General features: G+C 39.6%; 1 protein-coding gene across 1 annotated transcript in view; it reads left to right on the top strand.

Moving 5' to 3' along the window:
- rimbp2a (RIMS binding protein 2a) overlaps positions 1-21560 on the top strand; it is a 59276-nt gene that overhangs the window by 6368 nt on the left and 31348 nt on the right. Inside the window, exon 2 of the mRNA XM_079582651.1 lies at positions 20821-20910. The gene's annotated coding sequence lies outside the window, so the exon portion shown is untranslated. The remainder of the gene's footprint in view (positions 1-20820; positions 20911-21560) is intronic.

Below are 21560 nucleotides of genomic sequence, written 5' to 3'. Positions count from 1 at the left end.
AGACCCAATACACACTAATGGAATCATGAAGAAGAAGCTAACAGGCTAACGGGCAAAGCTAGCTGCGGGCTAGCGCCACTTAAACAGTATTTACAGCCAAGTTTGAGTGAAAAAATGATCTCCATTGTGTAATTGGGTTGTGGCACAATGTACAATATCCCTCTCTAAACATCTAAACATCAACTGCACTCATAAAACGCTGATGCATGAACAAATGTGCCAGCACTACAAAACATGCTCCTAATGTCCAGCGAGACACAGACAATGCAGTGGGTTAGTAAAATAAAAACATTTGTCGATATGGAGTCAAAGCAAAGAGGCAACATCCCCTGGAGAAAAGCTGGAGATGTTCCGCTCCCGGTAAAGTTCCGAATCATTGGAGGAAAATAAATGATTGTATTTTATTCTATGTATTGTTTGAAATGTTATGCAGTGTAGCTTTTCATCCTGCCCGCATTTACGGTGCATTTTTGCGTCATCACTTCCTCTTTTTGTCTCGTGGCCCAGCAGTGAGTATATACTGTACGCCCTAAAAAGGAAACCCCTCTCGCACTTCCTCTCGCTGTACATTTTAGCAACTGTGCAATGGGGTCAGATGTGAATTATTGAGCACTCCTGCTGCATGTATTCACTGCAGATGCGGGTCATGCCAGCGTGAGCCTGCGAATGCACACGAAGGAGCATCCCCTCACAGCGATGCTTTTAGTGCGTGCGAGGGAGTTGTATGGATTTTCTTCTTGGTGTAGGCTGCAAGCTAAGTTGAGCATAATGTGACAGTCCACCTTAGCACATGTGATCCCCGGGCTGTTCTGGAGGCTTTTTCATATGTTGCCTGCTCCACATCCTAGAGTTTCATTTCAGATGTTTAGTAGTATCACTTCACTATCAATATCGGTATCAGTCTGATATTGTTCGATAACTGTCTTACATAAAGCAATACCGTGTGATTATTTACGATATCATGTAAACGTATGTATCAAAAACAGGAGGCAACTTGTATTTTTCATCAAACTATGACCAAAACATTGCTGATATGGAACAAAATGAGGAAAATTAGGACTAAAACTGAACTACCGCACATTGTTAAGTGACCATGCATTTTTGTTTTTGGCTGCATTAGAAAAGACTGTGTAAAATCTCAGTCAGATGTTAGACCTCAGTGTTTTTTTATATATTGTGTCACCTATTGTGATACGTTGAGCACTTTTGTTTCTCCTTATGTTACTCTGTGGATGTCGTTAAAGAAATGACAACTGAACCGAGCTCTTTAAAAAAAAAAAAGGTTCATCTTGGCTGACAGAAAAGACTTTGAGCTCCATTCCAGTTTTTGTTATTTGTGTGAACGCAGAGAGTTATAAATTCACCGTTACCTTGGAGATCTGTGATGTGTGTGGGTACTAGCAAACGTTGTCTGTAGATTACCATTAACTAAAAACAGTGCAAATAGTGGAGGACACAAGCATGGTCATGTCATGTTTTTATGTGAAGCATAACTTTACCTTTTCAAAAGCTCCATTAGTTTATTATAGAAAAAGCCCGCTGTGAATCCCATTACGTTTCACAAACCTCATTTTGACTAAATTATGTCTTAACTGGGTGTAAAAGACTTCACCTAAATGAATTTCTAAATCATAAAAAAGATTAACTTTAATTAAAATGAATCAATTCTTAACTTGCAGATGACACTAAGTAGCCTACCACCTAAATAAACCCAAGTATCACCCTATGACATCAGCGTAGCAGAAGCTAAAAAGTTAAAAGTGTCATCGTTGAGTTATGAAATGTGTTTGTTTTGACTCTGGGAACATTGACGGTTCTGTTAAGAATGAAAATGATGTAAGTCTAAACCCTCTTGTAATAGCAGCACACAGATCTTCTCTCCCGTCTCCTGAGACAGTGTGAGGGTCTTTAGGGAGGTATATACTTTGCACATCAAGTGTGTTATGTCATCGATGTGACTGCTGACTGGAACACCGTGGTCATACAACAAACACATGACTCCATTATGCCGTGTGTATGCACAGATCTTGCACGCGGTCCTACACGATGTGCCCTGAGGAGCTGTGCGCTCTCAGGAGAGGCCAGTCTGCCACAGAGGGGCGGTCCATCACTATACCACAGTCTGTGGCAGTACAGTGACTCATTAGTAAATACCAACTATCACAAAGCCCATCTGTAGTTTTGTAGTTGGGCTGTATGATTTTTTTTTTCAATTATTCTGACATGTAAGCAACTGCAATTAGATTTTCTTCTTCTGTTGTTTGCCATCAGACGGTCAGCTCTGTTGGTGAGACCTATCCCAAGGTGTTAATGGCAACACCAATGAGATCTTTGGTGGAATTTGTTTCTTTATTGTTTATTTGGTCAGAACAGTGCATGTTAATGAACATACATGGGACTCATGCATGTAAACACACCACACCAGATTGTAGCCATGAGCTAATTTCCATCCATTGTCCCGCACTCGCACTCTCAAACACACTCTCACTGGTGGCCGGTGTTTCGGACAACTGGTCAGTATGTGGTCCATGGGCTGTGATCGATCCCGACATTGGCACTGGGCTCTGTCTGTGAGACACCAGTGCGGCGGTCCTGCTCCGGTTTAGTGTGGTCCATTGCATATGGTACAGATGCTGGCCAGGTACATCTGTGGGGTTGTCAATGAACTGGTACAGCCTTGACGTTTCAACAGATTTCCACTGGTCTTTTCATTTTGTTTTGACTGAGGTGGACTTGGGCAGGCCTGCTGATGTTGGAGCGGTCTGTGGGCCAGTAAAAGGGGCAGCAAGATTTAAGACTTTGAGGTGGAGATGAAGACAGCTTCAACTTGGCCTCCCCACGAGTAGATAGTTCTCCTTCAGCTCAATTCGATTTGCAATATATTGTTTTAAAATAAACATTTTACTTATTGAGCATTTATACTTCTGAAAACAGAATCACATACATTTCAGAACGTGCTTGCAGAGATTTTTTTTTTTTTTTTTACATACAGTTGTTTCAGAAGACATTACACATGAATGAAACATGAATGATTGCAGTTTTATGCAGTTTTATTGTGATCATTAAAATTTCAATTTTGATTTGATTGTGATTATTTGTGCTGCCCTGCTATGTGTTCAATTGTCAATAGTGATTCCTGTTGACTGGTGGCTGTGAGTTTTGAAGCCTTGCTGGTTGACACTGATCATTCCAGGACCATGATGAGGGTCTATTTGAAAATGACATTAAGCCAAACAGAAACGACAGTCACGAGTGCCGTCTCTGGCCTATAAAGTAAACAGAAGCCATGAAAAAGTCCACTCTGCCTGGATAACAGATGGAGGCCTGGAGGGGAGAGCGTGAGGGAGATGACACTGTTTTATGATGTTATGACATTATGACATTGGACTGGCAGCTTTATCAAAAAGCTGTGCTGGTGGTAATGTATGTTCTACACTTGCTTTTATGGTAATTAAGGGGCTTATTTGAAATCTATTGGTTTTATTATGTTTTGTTCTGGATGTTTTGACCTAACATTTAAATAAAACATGTGGTTGTGTGTATAATGCATACAACACATGTTCATGTGGAATTATTTTATATGCACTGCGTTTTTCTATTTTTGTGTTATACATTTACAAGTTCAGTTCTAGCTAGCAACTTTGAAATGTGGCAGTGAGCCCTTTTTCATAACATGACCCACTTGATCTCTGCAAACATCTATACTTTTGTATGTTTATGCACAGTAGTTTTCAGTAGTACTGTATACCCCAAGGAGAAACAATCTGAGCGGGACTTTCCTTAAATAAGGAAAAAATATCAAAAATATATACCTTTGCAATGCCAACTTTTTAGTGCATAATAAACAATCAATGTAAAGCTAAATATCCATAAGTGATTCTATTTTCTGGAGGAGAAATCTTTATGACCATTTAGCTCAGCTTCATGCTTAATGGGCCTTCCTGTTTAACATAGGTTGCACTTGTAATAGTGTGTAGTGCCACTGAGCTGGTGTGAGTAACAGTAGAAGTGAAAGAGGAGGTCAGATGCTGAGGTGAATGAGTTTGTGTTGAAGTTAATCTCTCTTGACGCTCGTCCCTGCCTCTGCCTGCCTCTGCCTGGGCAGTGCATCTCTCCATTGTCCCATGGACAAGACATGCACAATTAATTGGAAATGAAAAGACATTTTAATGGTTGCGATTAACAAGGCTCAAAGACTGCAGATATTTAAGCAGTTCATTCTTGTCCAACATCAAAAAAACATGTTATCCTTTATCTTATTGACTTTAAAACCTGCAAATCCCTGTAGTTAAGACGTCTACAAATGTGTTCTGAAACGCGAGTGATCAATGCTAGTCAATGTCATATTTAAATAGATCATGATTTTATCACAATCAAACTGTCAGTAACATCTCAAGTAGATGTTTGTTTGTTTGCTCGCAAAATTGTGCAGCCTCACTGTGTAATTGATGCCGAACATAACATTAATAAACACCATAAATGCAATTTGCTCAACAAAGTGGTCAGGCTTTGTATTTAAAAGACTTTTCCTTTTGGAACTCCATATTAATCTCAGCCAGGTCTTGTGTAGGCGCGGTTCAAGCTTCACTTGATATTCATTATTTCAGCCGGGGTGAGTTTTCATTTTCACTTTTTTCCTCAACAGTCCGTCCCATCACCCTCTAACTCTGGGATTCCTCTAAATTGGTCAGTTCTTTTACTTCCGCCGATAGCCCCGTAAAGACTTGTTTATGACGGAGACATATTTGCTAGTTGGCTGAATTTGACAGGAGTTTGGATCTTCGAGGATCAGACAGCAGATTCTGAACACTTTAAATGCACAAAGGCTTGGGGCTGATGTGCGCCTGGAGATGCTACTTATGCAACTCATTCATGCTCGTATGAACACACACAGAGCGGGGCACAGGATTCGCTATATAGGCATTACTCACTGCCATCTGGGTCCACTGCCGACAGACTCACTGGCAAATTAAACTGCTTTGAACTTAAGAGTTACATGTTTGCTCAAACGTTTCGTAAAACCCCATCCATCTCTTTTTGAATTGAATGGCTAAAGATATTGCTTTAGGATATTTGAGCACAATTATTTGTAACAGTTAATCAGATGATCTCTTTGTTTTTGGGGTGTATGTAATGATTGTATTATAAGTGCTGCAATATTAATCACAGCTGAATCGAAATCACAGTTGGAAAACTTGCAGTTATCAAAAAATAGTTTTCAATAATCTCCAATACAAAAAAAAAAATCACACCTGCATGGCCCTTTTATCTGTAAATCAACTCTCTAGTTTAGTATTTCAGTCTGCTCTACTATGCTCGTGAGTGTCTGATTATGCAGTATCATGTATATCTGACCACTGCATATCATATTTTGTTTTCATATACCCTTACCAATTTTAGCAGAGGGCAGGGTAACGGTGACTGCACGAACATTCCTCAATAAAAATCCGACTTCAGTGTTGAATATTTATCTTGCTGCACAGACAGTTCATTAGAATGAGCCATGCATGGCAGGTCATTAGTGAATGTCTTTTTGTGTAGCATTACCAAGGTCTCCACTGTAGTATAAAGAAGATATATAGCCCGTGCCTGTCCTCTGAAGGGCTTAGTGCATGTTTGTCTTTTCACAGGAGAATGTGTAACTTCAATCCCACTTGATCTGCGGCCAAACACCAGCCCCCTTGGCAGACTCTGGCGCGCCTCAAGAGCATTTTCACATCAATATATTGCTTATAATGTTGTTAAGACTGTGCTTCACCACCGGTTTACAACATGCCATGTCACCCCTCTTTACACCTTCACTGACATTTGTTTATCATGTGTGTCTTTAATTCATACCTTGAGCATCTCCTGTGATCAACTACAATTCTGATTTAATTGTATTCACCCGTGTGTTGTGTTCAAACTACTGACACATTCAATTTACTACTTTTCAAAATATTGAAATGCTTTCCCATTTCACCTTTTCCCAATCAGAAATAATCCCAAGTAACCCCTAGTAAGTGCTTGTGACCCCAGGGTCCCAATACCCAGGGTTGAGAAACATTGTTATAGTATACTCTATTATACAAAGCTATTCAAAACTCTACTCTACTCCACTATACTAATACTCTACTACCCTATACAAATAATCTACTCTGCTCTGCTCTGCTCTACTCTACTCTACTCTACTCTACTCTACTCTACTCTACTCTACTCTACTCTACTCTACTCTACTCTACTCTACTCTACTCTACTCTACTCTACTCTACTCTGCTCTGCTCTGCTCTGCTCTGCTCTACTCTACTGTACTATGCTATACTATACTATACTGTACTAATGCTCTACTATAGTCTACTCTACTATACAATACTATAGTCTACTCTGCTATACTATACTATACTCTACTCCACTATACTAATTCTCTACTAACCTATACAAATACTCTACTATACCACACTATACTATACTAATACGCTACTCTACTCTACTCTGCTATACTAATACTCTACTACACTATACCAATACTCTGCTCTGCTCTGCTCTACTCTGCTCTGCTCTGCTCTGCTCTGCTCTGCTCTGCTCTGCTCTGCTCTGCTCTACTCTACTCTACTCTACTCCACTATACTAATTCTCTACTAACCTATACAAATACTCTACTATACCACACTATACTATACTAATACGCTACTCTACTCTACTCTGCTATACTAATACTCTACTACACTATACCAATACTCTGCTCTGCTCTGCTCTACTCTGCTCTGCTCTGCTCTGCTCTGCTCTACTCTACTCTACTCTGCTCTGCTCTGCTCTGCTCTGCTCTGCTCTGCTCTGCTCTGCTCTGCTCTGCTCTGCTCTGCTCTGCTCTGCTCTGCTCTACTCTACTCTACTCTACTCTACTCTACTCTACTCTACTCTACTCTACTCTACTCTACTCTACTCTACTCTACTCTACTCTACTCTACTCTACTCTACTATACTATACTATACTATACTATACTATACTACAAACTATAAACTTAATATTGCATGACTGTTTCTGTTCTGAACACTCAAATACTCACAACTACTGACTTCCTCATTGTATCTGGTCTGTTGAAAAGCACACGCACACATAGGATTGGCACCGTTTTGTGAAGTGCTGATTGACTGTCAAAGGAACAGGCCTGGCTGGAGCTGTCCATGGTGCTGAGTGCTTACACAGTGCTGAACACACAGTTAGGCTTAACTGATCGCTGCTGACTCTATTTGTCCAATGTCTTGACAAAACAATGTTTGACAAAGGTACTCGGTCACTGTGAATTGTTTAAGTTAAGCATTTCAACATGAGACACGGCAGGGGAAAACATACACTTTTCTCACCTAACCTCTTCATTTTAATGAAAAAAATAAATCAGTCTTTAAAATGCTTATTTTATGACTTTTTCTTGACCTGCCCACATTAGTTTTTCAGGAAATCAGTCTTGCATTCCGGCGGAAAAAAGCAGCGATTTACTCATGCATACACAGACATTAGAAAGCGTTAGGTCTCGTTTTCTCGAAATGAGGTTTTCCTTGCACTCTTGTAACTGCATCTCCACCCTAGTAGCTTCTGCAGCCTCTAAACCTTCTAGTCTTGTACTTAAGATTTTTTTCTTTATTCTCTCTTGGAATGCCATTTGAGATGAAGCATCTCATTTCTGAGGGAGTCCACGGGGAGAACATGCAAACTCCAAGTTCCAGACAATCAGCTCACAGCTTGACATCCTTCATGATGTTACATGGTGAAAAACATGGACCTTCTGATGAAGCTACCACCTTATAAGACTGGGGTCCTTCAAACACGGCTCATTAAAAGTCATTCAGTAACAACACACACATCATTTAAGAATAACACATCAAAAAGAACAACATAAAAGCAATATTTAGGATAGTGACTGCAGATGGAATGAATGATTTCTTGTAGGTGTTTTTATGGGCCAGTGGGGCTCTGTATCTTTTGCCTGATGGCAGCATTATTCCTCCATTCCTCAGTGATAGTCAAAGGAGCACTACACCTGCCCTGGGGCAAAGTGAAAGACATATTTTCCAGGGCTCAACATTTACAATTGTCCGCCTTGGGCAAGTAAACGTTTTGTCTGGACGAATACCTTGCTCTCCTCTCTCCTTACCACGGAGTCTGGCCATGCTTGTGGGTACTAGCAGGCGTTGTCCATAGACTAACATGGGCTAAAAACAAGACCCAAACTCAAACCCTAAACTTAAGCCCTAACCCTAAGGGTGTCTTATTACATTATGTACCTCCAAAGGTACATAATATCATTTTTTGTATATGTACTACATATGTACAAATTATTACAGATTGTTACAAAGCAGTTTACACTGACTGTACTAAGTTTAGGTCCAATGTATCAAGGTAGTGTAAAATAAAGTGTAACCGAATTGCCTCTATAAGTCCACTCTGTGAATGCTGAATATTTATATCTATAGATATTCAGTTAGTCTGTCTGGTGTAGATCTGAGTGGTTGCCTTCCATATAGTTATTGTTTAACTGCCTGTTTTTTATCTGTTTGAACAGCCACAGCCTGTTGTTGTAGGAGTTTTGACGGCCCCTCCCCCATAGCGGCTCGCTGCAGACTGTGCAGCATATTAATGGATTTTAATTTGGGCTTGTCTGTTTTAGCCAATCACCAGTTACAGCCATATGCTGTGGTTAATTAAAATAAATACTATATAGAAATGTGCAACATACTTAAAAAACACTAGATATTATATTACATAAGATTGTAGATTATGTCAAATAAATAGTAACTGTCTTGAATCCTGGGATACAAACATTACTGCAATATTTTAGTAAACACTATATGTTCAATGAAAAGAGGATAAGCTGAGGCACTCTGAATTTGCAGCAACATTTCTGCAAATTCAGAGTGCCTCAGCTTATCCTCTTTTCGTTTAAAGTATGCTTTGCCCCACAAGTTTGAAGAGCACGTGATTTGTAAGTTTGTTATCTTTTAGCAAATTTGCTCTCCTACTACGGTGATCCAGTGAGCACTCGCCCTCTTCTCTTCTAGTCTACAGTATGTTAAATTTTAATTTTGATTGGCTTGTACGAGGTGGCTACGTTATTTCCACTACCCCGAACTTATGAGCCCCAGTATTTCCCGTCTTGTTCTTTGCCTTTGGGGATTAGCTTAGATTTATTTTTAAATATTTTTGAAAGAGACTGTTCCTGGTAGATTATCGAGATCTGGTCGTTTCATGATTAGATGGTTGCGGGTTCAAATCCCAGCTCCTGCAGGTGCCCACTGTCATGGGGTTTGGGTAAGACACTTCACCCTTGCCTCCAGTGTGTGCATGCACTGGTGTATGAATGAGCATGTGAATGGGTGACTGGTTCCTTGCTGTAAAGCGCTTTGGGCCTAATGAAGGCAGAAAAGAACTACAGTATATAAGTTGAGACCATTTAATGTGACAATATATTGTGCAGCGGCCGTAATGTGTCTTGGAGTTAGTGTGTGAAGATCACCTGAGTTAATGCCCTGACTACTTTAATTAAGTCTGTCAGTAATTGCAAAATATAGTACATAAGGTTATGGGTGAAATTGTATCATAACAGTTCTGACCCTGTTGTACCTGTAATATAATTTAATGTTTTTGTTCAGCATGGGTCAACGTCTTGCTCACTTAATTTTGAAAACATGGCTTTTCGTTGTTCCGCCTGTGACTTAGTACTGGGCCCATTGACAGATGCTGTCAGTGACTTCCCTCCTGCGGTTAAGTGGAAGAAATGTTCCCAATGTGACATTTGATTAATGAAGACCCTCCTAGAGACAGCAGCTGGCTAAAATGCACTATGAGCTGCCCCCTATACATGAATCTCCTTCACATGAATATATAAGGATTGTATCTGTGTGTTCATCACATCCAGCCTATGTTTCAAAAAGGGGATAAGGAGAAAACTAAGCGACAAAAATTTATAAGTGCACTCTTAAGCCAATTGACTGGTTTTCTTGTTAAACTTCAAACAATGAACTGGAAAGGACTCAATGTATACGTCATGGTCTGCCATTTTGACTGCACTATGTGATTTATCTTTGTCAGCCTTTGACACAAACCGTATTCTTGCAAAAACAGAAACAATCAATCATTCAGGACAGCAAATACAAGAGTCCACTTAATCGCTGCAACTGGACCCCTTTTGACAAAGACGGCCGATGTTTTGAGTCCAGTCAGGGCCACAGATGTGAAGTCCCATCAGATGATAGAGTGACCGGTGATCACTGCAGTGCAACAGATGCAACAAGCTGCACAATCACACGGAAAACATGCCAAAAAGTTTAGTTTAGTTTAGTTTATTTGTTCATTTGAGCAGTTAAAATTCTGCTCAAAAGGAGTGGGCCGAAGCAAAAGCTTATAGACGCCCACCCCGAAATCATTACAATAAAAGTGTATATCACAACAATAGTACCAAAGAACATATTACAAGGTACTAGAGCCTTGGAACACAGCATGCACACACATGAACACAATGTACCCGTCTGTGATTTAACACATTATAATACAATGATACATTAAGCAACATCATAATTGGACTTGCCTCCTTAGCAAGGAACATGTTACATTTCAAAGCGGACCACCCTTACAAAGCACTTTAAGGGAATGTTCATGTAATAAACAGAATTTAGCAGAAGAGAAGAGCAGCACAACTACAACAACAGTCTCGTTACATATACAATGTTTGGTACAAAGCAAGTTACAAACGGTGAACGATTGTCAGTCGAATGATTATCAATGTCATCAATCAATACCAATGAATTATGTAATATGTAGTAAGTATTTAAGCCCTGCATAGTGTAGTGCGTTAAAAAGCCAGGGTGTCGAGCGGGCTAGTTGAAGAGGGCGTTAGCTCCCCATCAACAAACCCCCACCCAGCTGCCCTAACATCTGTTTTTTTTTTTTTTTAAGAAGATGTTCCTGTACTGTGAGGTGCATTAAAAGACGAGGTTCATGAGCCCGTTGGGAGGGGCCTCTCAGCAGATTTGTAGCTCGCCTGCCCTACTTCTCTATTTGCAATTATAAACAATAGAATGACAACCGTTCAGAGCAGCAAATTGATCCTACTGCTCCCCCTAGTGTCAACATGTTTCTTCTTCTCTGTACTTTTCAAAAATCTTTTGTTTGTATTTGTATTTGAACAGGTTGAGGTTTGGACATCGTTTCATCTCCATCTCCAATTTATTCCACAATTGTACACCATTAACTGTCAGGCTGAAACTTTTCAAAGTGGAGCTATGACTCTGAGTCCTAAAGTTTAATTCATCCCGTAATTCATAACGACCAGTACGTTCTTGGAACCTTCTTTGTATTTGGTTTGGTAACAGTTTATATCTTGCTTTGTATAACATCTGTACCGTTTGGAACTCAACAATGTCGCAGAACTTCATGATCTTTGATTTGAAAAATAGTGGATTTGTGTGGTCTAAAAACCCAACTTTATGAATTAATCTGACAGCTCTTTTTTGCAGCAATACTATTGGTTTAACTGTGTTTTTATAGGTACTACCCCAAACCACAGTACAATAGTATAAATAGGGCAAAATCAGTGAAGAGTATAGGGTATGTAGAGCTTTGACGTTTAAAATGTGCTTTGCTTTTGCTATTACTGCAATGCTTCTTGATATTTTAGTAGATATATATTTAATGTGTGATTTCCAAGTGATTCTGTCATCTATAATGACTCCAAGAAATTTGATTTCGTGCACCCGCTCTATAACAACACCCTCTATCTGAATTGCCTCCTGAGCATTAGAATCACAGTTGCCAAATATCATCATTTTGCTTTTACTCAGATTTAGTGACAATTTGTTTTGTTTGAACCACTTATTGACACTCTTGAGTTCCAAGTTAACAATCTGACACAGTTGCTTTAAGTTGTCTCCTGAAGCAAAAATATTTGTATCGTCTGCAAACAAGATAAATCTAAGAATTTGAGATGTTTTACAAATTTCGTTTATGTACATGTTAAACAATTTTGGGCCCAGAATGGAACCTTGAGGTAAACCACACACAATTTCTCGACAACTCGACTGGTATTCACCTATTTTCACACATTGTTTTCTATTTTTCAAGTAACTGGTGACCCACTGTAGAGCTACCCCCCTAATCCCATAATGTTCTAGTTTATCAATTAATATATCATAGTTAATTGTATCAAACGCTTTACTTAGGTCAATAAATAACCCTATTGCATATTTCTTGTTATCTATAGCATTAGTTATTTCATCAATTGTATCAAAGAGTGCGTGCGAAGTTGAATGATTATTCCTAAAACCAAACTGATTCTCAGAGAGCAAGTTATTTCTTTCAATAAAGCTGTCGAGTCTAGAATTAAAAACCTCTAAGATTTTTGAGAATTGCGGTAAAAGGGAAACAGGCCTGTAGTTTGTAAAGAGATGTTTATCTCCAGCTTTGAACAGAGGAATCACTTTTGCTACTTTCATACTGTCAGGAAATTGTCCAGTTTGTAACGATAAGTTACAGATGTGTGTTAACGGCTTAGAGATACTTTCAATGACAGATTTTAAGGTCTTCATATCCATATCATAGTAATCTGTTGAAGTTTTATTTTTACACCCTCTAACAATATCCAATATTTCATTTTCCTTCACAGGATTTAGGAACAGGGACATAGGATTTCTGTCTATCAGTTCACAGTTGTACTTCTCAACGTTTGCAATTTTTGCAGCAAGGTTCGGTCCAACATTGACGAAGAATTTATTAAATGTATCGACTACTTCATTCATATTATTTATAGTTCTATCCTCATCTTTGAAATGTTGTGGATAATTAATCATTCTTGGTTTGTTTCTAATTATACAATTTAAGATATTCCATAAGCCTTTAATATTATTCTTATTGTTATCTAATAACTTATTATAATACTCTTGTTTACATTTTCTAACAATACTTATCAATTTATTTTTATATTTCTTATATTTATCCTCAGCTTCTTTTGTTCTGTTTTTTATAAAGTTTTTGTAAAGAGAATTTTTTTTCTTGCATGCATTTAGCAATCCCTTAGACATCCATGGATTATCCTTACACTTCCTGTTTTTACAGTATTTCCTCATTGGGCAGTTTTTATCATACACTTTTTGAAATATTCGCGCAAACTCCTCGTAAGCTTTATTAGTGTCATTCTCTCTGTATATATGACTCCATTCCTGCTTTGATAGCTCCTTTTTAAGGGCATCAATAGTTTTCTTTGTTTTTACCCTTCTGAACCAATGCATGTTTCCTGGTTCATTTTTTTGGTGATTATTTTTGTACAATACAAAAACCGGCAGGTGATCACTGATATCATTTATCATTAAACCGCTGATAGTATTATTTTCTATTTCATTAGAAAGAACGTTGTCAATTAAAGTGGCACTGTGGGATGTAATTCTTCTCGGTTTAGTTATTAGAGGAAACAAACCTATACTGAATAAAGTATTAATAAATTCGTCCGTCTTTTTATGATTGTTTGGATTTAACAGATCGATGTTAAGATCTCCCCCTACAAACATGACTTTTTGATTTGTGCTTGAAAAGTGCTCCTCCATCCAATTAGAAAAGACATCTATATCAGAGCTAGGAGCTCTATAAATACAACTTACAATAATATTTTTCTCTTTTTCCCTTGTAATTTCAACAGTAAGACATTCAAGAACATCATCCACCACCATAGTCTTATTTTCAATCACTTTGAAACTATAATTAGAGTCTACAAACATAGCTACACCCCCACCATGCTTGTTTCTTCTATTCATACTTATAAACTCATACCCTTCAATTGAAAACTCATTTTCTCTGTCAATTTGAATCCACGTTTTCCAAAAGAACACATATTTCTCGGGACTTCCGCTTCCACTCGAGGAGGTTCGTGTTCGGGCAACAACTTTCTAGACATACTGATAAGGCCAACTGTTGATATAGGTCTGGGATAATGACAACCAAAACTCGAAAGCTGACGCAGAAAACTATTCAGGCCACTCCGGCTACTGCCAAGGCTAGTCAGCTAGCTCCAAAACCGGCCAACGCTAAAGCTACACCCATGGTTACACCGGAGGATAGCAGCAGCCAAGGAAACATGATGGATGAAATGCAAGCGACTGGGGTACAGGCGGAAGATCGCGGTATTACGATACAGGCATTCCGAAATGAACTGAAGTTGCTGAATCCATGCGCGGAGAATTCAGAGGAACCTTAGCCGCGCTGCCACAGACGGTTCAAGGCGACATTGAAAGCCACAGAGACGAACTTTCTGCACGGATGGAGACACTCGCTGACAGCCATGATGAGTCAAACACACAGCAGGAGTTGGGAAAAGTGCAATACTGGAAAAATGAAACGAAACATTGTCAAAAAATACACAAATGTTCTTGACAAATGCGTGGATCTGAAAAATAGAAACCGCAGTTCGAATATTAGGATTGTAGGGATCGGAGAAAATGTGTTTGCATCTTTTGATCAGCTGCGTCAGAAATATCAAATTGCTAATGCAGATTTTTTTATTTATATGTTCCCATCTTTTCCTTGTCAGCCTCCCAGCTCAGACATGAATACACTACTTTTAAAAGATCCGTTGAAAAGAGGTTACATTTCTAAAATATCTAATGAACTGTCAGATATGGAATTCATGCTTTCACTTGATCACCTAAAAGAAGCTCGGCAACAGAACATTGGAATAAACATCACTGCATCTCATTGGACTTAGGCTCAAGACAACGTCCACTCATCTTCAATCTGTGCTCATCATGGGCTGTTTCAATTAAGTTCTACACAGGCTACATCTTTCTAAAGTACGGCTTTCAAAAATATTCATGGGGGTGAGCACAGCTTGTGATCGGTGCGGCCAGGAACAGGCTTCACTAGCTTTCACTTTATGGAACTGTCCTAACAAAACATTGGATGTATTGGACTAAAATGTTTAATTTGATGTCTGATGGAAAACAGCTACACCCTGACCCTGTGTTTTCATTTTTTGGAGTGCCCCTATTACCTTCTTATCTTGTTAAAGGGACTATACGGAGTTTAAAAAGTTAAAATGATGTATTTTCCTCCCCCTACATGTTCCAGCCATGTCCTAATGTGTAGAATGAGCCCAGACCTGTTCACCACAACTGCCTGTAAAATCCTGCACTGTCACTCAAAAAGTTGTTACTTTGGGTCCAAATTGCCGTCATGCACGAGCTTAATATAGAAGGTGCAGTTGCATGTATGACCTGAGGTGGCAGTAGTGTGCATAAAATGGCCAACTTGCATCTAGCCCCTTTAACAAGCAGAAAAGGGTTGTCAAATTTGTCTCAGTTCTATCTAGAAGACTGATATTACTAAATTGGAATAAAAAAAAAAGCCTCCTACATGATGTAATGAAGCACGTTCAATTGGAAAAAATCCCATTTGAACTAAAAGGGAAGGTAGACAATTTTCATTTGATATGGGATCCATTTCTGGAGTACTTTAACAAATCTAAACTATGTGAATATGGAATATGAAAATAGCCTGACCCCTCATTAAAGAGAATTTTAAAAATATATAGCCCCAAAGAGGAGATTTTCGGCCCTCGCCAACCGCCCTGCCCAAAGCAAGGGGGAGCGGTATTGCTACTGCCTTTATGTTTGTTTGTTTTTTGCGTTTTTTTCCCTAGGGTCTTAGTTTTAGGATTTTTGGAATGCGTTAATGTGCCAAAATTTTTGTCAGAAAAAAAAAATGTTTTCACAAGGCAATTTGTATCACAATATCTGCAAACTGAAGCATATTTTTGGATAACCTTTGGTTCCTCACTTCTCTAGATCTTCTGCACCAGGTTTTCCACCAGGAGAAAGAAGAAGCACATTTTGCTAAATTATTTTTTCCATCAGAATAAAATGGGATGTTCTGGTCATCGCTACGGCAACACCGTGAAAAATATGGCGTGGGTGTGATTGACTTTTCTGATCGGAACGACCAAATAGAATTTTGTGCCAAATAATTTACATTTTCGTAGAACAAAAATTTGTACTCACCATGTAATTCCTGTAGGGGGCGCTATCGCGCTCAATTTGAATTTTGCCAAATGAGAGCGTTAAGGACTGTGACTTTAACACCTGTTAACAAAATGAACAAATTTGGGCTTCACATGTACAAATGGGAGACATTTTTTGTTTGCCAAAAGTGCAAAATACTTTGTCCAGTTTGCGGCTTGAACTAACAACATACTGGTGCGGCGAGTGACGTAGCATTGTCATTTCTCTGTGACTGTCGTGACCTTAGCCGCCAATCAGCAACTTGTTTCCCGTGTATGGCCACACCCACCTTCTTTCGCGCTGAAAGAAGTGGGTGTGGTTTATCAGGCTAAGTAAGGATGGGAATGGGATGATGTCAAAAGAAGCCCAGTTGCATCGATTAAGTGGATTCTTGCATAATCTTACCATCTTTTCCTGCACTACTTAATGGAGTTGAGTGCTACATAACAATAACCAGAAGCAGAAGCAGCACTTATATTATAATCATGTTATTCATGGTCAAACGGCATCCAGATACTGCCCTGGGAAAAGCTTTGCAAAAACAAAGCACTAAATTCCCTGCGGTTCTGAGGCAGAGTTGGTCACACACAGCACCATCTGCGTTTTTCCTATTATTACCTATTTTATAGGGATGTAACAATGCACTCAAGCCTCCATTCCATTTTCGATTGTAAGTTCCCAATTTCCATAATTTTTCGTACTGTGACGATATTACTGCGCAGACTTCGAAGTGCTCCAGGTGTTATTGCGCCTCACAATATAGTGGTCCTCTTTATCAGCTTAGAAAATCAGCATGTTTAATTTTGTGTAACTATACTTGGATCGTGTAATGTTTCACGTAACTTCACCCCAGTTTGGAGCTGTACCTTTGTTGGGAGAGGCTAAATGCTAACTTTTGCGGTGGCCTGTTCCTTTAAGGGTCAGATCTTGTACCTGGTGCATGGGGTGTGCAGGCCTCTAGCGAATTGAGATTCTCCCAATGACAGAGTTTACAATGCGCTATGCACCTTCGCCACTCGTGAGAGGGAGTCGCAAGAGGAGGCGACTGCTCTGATAGCAGCACTGCTGACATTTGTTTCCTTGTTTACATCACGCTGCCTTGTCTTCTTCCTTAAGCATTACAGGCTCTCACAGGTCAAACTAAAAACTTTATTAAGCCCATCGTGAGCTTTGTTAAGGTTTGTGTTTTGAGAGAAAGAGATGGAGCCTATGCTGGCTCCGCTGTGGCCGTAAACGTGAAACAAAACAAATGCACATGTTCAACCCCCACTCCCCCACAACCCTCTCTCTCATGCGGAGTCTGGTTGAAGGAAAAAGTGTTTTTCCACCCAACGTACTTCCACCCAACGCACTTAAATGCACGAAGTCTGGAGCTGCAAGATCACAAAGAACACTGCTAGTCAGCGCTATAGTCTGCGTTTTGAAACATAAGCCAGTCAAGCTCGGGCCCTAACAATCTTATGAAGGTTTTTCCAGAGAGATTTTTTTAATATCTAATTCTTTTTACAGATTTATTTTTCTCACACAGATGAGCGTAATCAAAAAGACGTCCAAAATCCCCTCCAGAAAAATCTTTGTTACTAATATATCAACAAAAAATCAATTCAAACCTGGCTCCATCCATTATTTTGATTTCGTCACTGGAAATAGTTCATTTCTGTTACTCTTTCGGACAAAACCCCACTTGTGTAAAACCCCACTTGTGTTATCCTTTGTGCTTCCAGTTTCAAATGAAATGACATTGCAGTTCCGTTCAGATGCATACGGACATATTCTTTAAATTGTGTTTTTTTATCCAATCAAACATCTTTTGTCTTTTGTTACATTCAGGCATGTTTTGGTCACCCTGAATATTCACACTGACCTCTTATTAGGTGCTCAAAATGGTCTGATCCAACAGTTGATGACATCTCTAATTGTTTGCGATGTGAAAGTACACCTTTACCTGCTCCCTTGTGTGCTCACCGAAATGTGTCTAGCTTTAACCAAACTTTTTTTTCCCCTTTGTACATGTCTGGAAAACATAACAATCTTTCTTATGCATAGAACCTTTAAAAAAAAAAAAAAATCTTGGAAATGTGAACTGTGAGGCTTCTGAAGTGGAGGTTATTTTGTAAGTGAAGGAAGAAAATTGCCAGCTTGAATTAGTCATTAGCGGTGAAGTCTTCTCTTAGCATGCCCACAGTCGGTGAGTTGTTCGAGCTCTCGACCAGAACTGTCACTTTCAAAGCCAAGTTAATTCAATACCATATTATTCATCTGCAAAAAGAAAAAAAAAAAAACTAAACTAAAAGATTCATCTTTTAACTTGTGCTCGCTCAGGGTTTGCGTGTTGAATTGGCTTGTGGGTCCCTTGCTTTTGCACCGTCGCCCACTGTTTACACAATGTCAGCCAGTGTTATGCAGAACTGTGAGAGCGTGATTCAGCCGAGGTGTGAGGAAATGCTGGAGAAATCATTCTCTGGCCCATAAAAAAAAACACACAAATAAAAGGTTACTCTCATTTGTGGTTTTTATTTGTCACAGCCAAGGGAAGTTTACGAGAAGTAGTACTACACCTCAATAGGGCAGGGGGGACCAAGCCTTTATTTTTTCATTTAGAGACACTTATCGGTCACTTATCCCAACTCTTTTATTCAGTCTCAGAACCTTAATCTTAATCTGTGCCTGTATGACAATATAATAAAGAAATATATAACAGGATGTTTCCCATGAGAGACTTTAGATTGGACCCTTTACTGTGATGGCTTGAGGTTGGAGCAATTGACATCAGGATCTTCATTGCAAATATTTCAAAGAAAAGTCCCATCTCTGATTTTTTGACGGTTGCATTTGAGAGTAGTATAAAGTAGCAGGTCAACATCATGCCCTCATTAATTCCAACAAGATATCAAAATTCCTCCAATGTTGTCTGTTACCAATACATCTAATCAATCATCATTAATGATTATATGATATATATATTAGATGATATATAATGCTCTGCCATGTTGGTGTCATGTCAAATGAATGCATCAGGGGATTGAGCTTGTTAATTAATAAGAAAGGCCCTATGCCTGTCTGAACTTTTCAAAGTTGAAAGTTGAACCTACTGTATGTCCATAAATCCTCTGATCCGTTCCTTCTTCTTTATCACTCCTTGTTAATCATTCAATTATGCGTCCGTCCGCCCACTCGCTCTGCCTGTGCTGCTGGCTGGTGTCACTTGTCCTGAAGTGATGCCTCTTGTCTGTGTAATTAACAGTCAAAGGAGTCTGATAGATGTGGCTGCTGCGAGACAACAGTTAGGTGTGGCCCTCTTCACGCACTGTATTCTGCAGTGATGGGCTGTGGTGACAGAGTTACACAAAAAAGAGCAGCCAGACCAGCCCCCCTCTTCTATCCCTGTCTGCTCTCTTGTCCCTTGTCTGTCTCTGTGCACCGGGACATGGGTGGACTGTGATGGGTTGCCTGAACAATAATGGCAATATATGGCGGAAAGTGTAGTTAATGAATTTAGAACTTCCACCAGCGGATTCATTTGTATTAGTTTGTGTCTCCATCATTTCATTGCAGTCTGTCTGACAAACAGTGGAATTAGATTGAAGAGACTAAGAGAAGACGGAAATTAGCAGGTTTTCATCACATTTATATTACCCTAAATAAGTGATGGCTTTGTGATTTTGTGAAATCTTCAATGCAACAAATCTCGAACACATGTCATAGGCACTTTAACTTCACTTACAGTTCTCTCCAACAGGCAGCACATTTTCATACCGCTGAATAAATGTGGGGGATCTTCCCAATCACATTATCCGGGTATTATTACCACATGGATGCAGGGAATGACAGTCTGCGGTGTGAGAGCATTACAGGGCCGTTGAAGTACAGTATGCAATGACCAGTCAATGTTCTCGTAAGGCCTCTGATTGGAGGAAGGCGCTGGCCTACTTTGAGCCCGCCGTAATTATGTAATGCATGAGAACCTGCAGTGCCGACGGCGTGCCAACTTCTGAATAGGAATCGGGAATGACAAGCATAGAGGGAAACCTTGTTGTAAATGTGTAATGGTTTTGAAATGGTTTGCAAAGCGCGCAAAGGAAAGGTCTGTCCGAGACTGACCAAGCGGCGAGGAGAAGTGTCTGACAGTAGAATTGTTCAGACTCAACCCTTGAGTCTGTGAAGGAGCGGATCATTTGTTCATGAAAAAGAAAGTGTCAATGAGACTTAATAGGATTTTATTGGCAGTAGAAAAGCCCTCATTTGTGAAAGCTAAAATATTTGACTCTGAATCTGATTACTTTGTCAAACTTGTGATTCTTTCCATTAGTGGGCGGGGGCTATCACGGTAAAGGGGCGTGTCTGTTCCGTGGGATGAGGGAAAGTCATAGCTTACAGTCCCAGTTTTGCGTAATTGCTGTAAAATGTACACACCAACACTCCTGGGACACTTCCTCTTCTTCATATATGCCAGTTGCCCTTTGAGTGGTTGCTTCTGCGCTTGGGCCTCCATTTATTTTTCCCCCCCCCAACAATTCTCCTGATTTACCGCTTTTTCTCTCGCGCTAAATCCAAATAGAAGGAGACAGTTTTCAGCTGTGGGTTTTGTGCTGCCGACATTATGCTTAAGAACAGCTCAGCGGCCCACTCTTGCGCGCAGAGCGATGGAAGGGATCTCCACTAACCAGACACTTTCATCTTTCTCTTATGTAAGACTTATAAGAAGGAACAATGTGTGGCCTGCATGGGTAACGTAGTGTGAAATCCTTTGCATTGAAGAAGATAATATATCACAGATTCTTTCCTCTCTTTTTTTTCCCCCCATAGAGTGCCACACTCCATGCTGCATGGTGGGAAGGAAATCCTTTGACCCAACAGCTGATCTGCCACAACCTGAAGACCTCCAAGTATGACCAGGTGGGACACTGAAATAATACAAACATAAGGATTATACCTAATGATCAATGAAATACTCATTCTGTTGGAAGATTTTATTTCCTCATAGATCTGATACAAATCACAGCGATAAAATTTGATCTTTATAAACAGATCAATGTCTCTGTGTCTGGATGCACCTTTACAATGACTGTAGCTGCAACTAAAACCATGAGGAAATAACAATGACGTCTCCAGTTTTATTACAATCAGTTTCAGTTTTTCACAAACCGAATGATTGGTCCGATATAATACAGCTGCTGGGACCTTTCATATTCTGTCTTAGTTCGTGTTCCTCCTCCTCCATCTTTATTTATTATGCCTCTGTTTGCACACGGTGAAACTTGTGTATCACCCATTCATAGTCATGCATCAATCTGTCTCCGTTAACTGTCTTCTCGGAGCTACAGAATGCTTCAGAACGGTGCAGTTTTTATGAACGCAGTGATGAAGGAGGTCAGGACTGTCCCTTCACAAAACGCTACAATTAAAAGAAACTTTAAATCCACATAATATAACAATAGTTCAAATCATCTACCTTCCAGACAATAAAGGTTTCAAATTCATGCATTATTCATTCACTTCACTGACTGCCCCCAATCTCTCATACACCGCGTTAAGCATGGGTAAGG

The sequence above is a fragment of the Gobius niger genome, assembly GCF_951799975.1.
Source record: "Gobius niger genome assembly, chromosome: 2".
NCBI classification, from domain to species: Eukaryota; Metazoa; Chordata; class Actinopteri; order Gobiiformes; family Gobiidae; genus Gobius; species Gobius niger.
The sequence above is the reverse complement of the archived record's forward strand: the minus strand, read 5'-3'. Positions and strand labels throughout refer to the sequence as shown.